The sequence below is a fragment of the Cynoglossus semilaevis genome, unplaced genomic scaffold (genome assembly GCF_000523025.1).
Source record: "Cynoglossus semilaevis isolate Cse_v1.0 unplaced genomic scaffold, Cse_v1.0 scaffold6463, whole genome shotgun sequence".
NCBI classification, from domain to species: Eukaryota; Metazoa; Chordata; class Actinopteri; order Pleuronectiformes; family Cynoglossidae; genus Cynoglossus; species Cynoglossus semilaevis.
This window is the reverse complement of record NW_007585955.1, coordinates 1-1,158: the sequence shown is the minus strand read 5'-3', so window position 1 is coordinate 1,158 and position 1,158 is coordinate 1. Positions and strand designations below refer to the sequence as shown.

Genomic DNA, 1,158 nt, shown 5'->3' with positions numbered 1-1,158 from the left:
TCACAAGAAATAAATCAATGGACAGTCTTCAAAATGAACTGCTATACTTAGAATGCTGGGTCAATCCTATAATGACTGTGTGGTGGGAGTTTTTTGTGTATGCCAAAGTCATGGTATGGCATGCCACATATTAACATTAAAATTTAAAGAAATTATCTCATACAACAGTCAGTACAAAATGGCTTCCTTGGACTTACTGTTTTTTTTTGGGTTTTTTTCTCTCTCTTTAGTGGAGTCTCTGTAAACGTTCAAGATCTAGCGCCATCCTGTGCTGGGGCTTTATTTGGTAACGTTTATATTTTATATTTATATATGATTCAACAATGAATAAATGCTTTCTGGTGATTGTTAAAATGATATTTATACCTATGTCATCTTCAATCTTTTTTTTGAAATGTATGAATATTTTGTTTGATTTTGTTAACTCATTCTATATCTGTATTTGCATTCTTCATGCAGGTGTCATGAACACATGTGGTGCCTTTTCAGGTGAGACCCGAATAATGTATTTATGATTTATATTTTGGAATTACATGTCTGTTCACACCCCCCCCAAAACATCCAAACACCTTGGAAAAACAAACTACAGATCATTGGTTGAAGGTTGGTTCCATATGAACCACATCAGGCTAGACATATGTAAATGCTTAACATGTTGACATTCCAATGGTTAGTGAGCATAATGTGCGCTTTATCGGCTAAACTAAGTTTCTTTGGCCTACTGCTGTGTCAAGAGTCCTCAACAAAGTGAAAACGGCATCATGTCTGTTCTAAAATGCCTAAAAGAAAGACAACGCCAACACAGTAAAAACTTCCCACTGTTTCAATTAGTGACTAAATTGCATCCCAACATAAAAAGTGCTTCACACTAGCTACTATGCAAAGTTACATATGTACAATTTGTGTTTTCCACAGGGGTCTTAATGGTGTATTTCTCAGGGTATCTCATCGAGGCTACAGGCTCATGGGCGTCTGTCTTTGCTCAAGTCACTGTGGTCAACCTGATAGGCCTCTGCACCTTCTTGGCTTTTGCCGAAGCCAGACGGATCGACATTGACTGCGTTAAGGTCAGTCACAACAACATTCATATCTGAAGCAGGAGCCTCACATGGACCAGAACCGTGGACAAGGACAACCAGCAGCTTGGAAACAACCAAC

General features: G+C 38.3%; 1 long non-coding RNA gene across 1 annotated transcript; it reads left to right on the top strand.

Moving 5' to 3' along the window:
• The first annotated feature begins 228 nt into the window (after positions 1-228).
• LOC103399162 (uncharacterized) lies at positions 229-1,152 on the top strand. The gene is made up of 3 exons (XR_523596.2): positions 229-286; positions 460-489; positions 916-1,152. It is a non-coding gene; the product is annotated as an uncharacterized LOC103399162 (long non-coding RNA).
• The last annotated feature ends 6 nt before the right edge of the window (positions 1,153-1,158 follow it).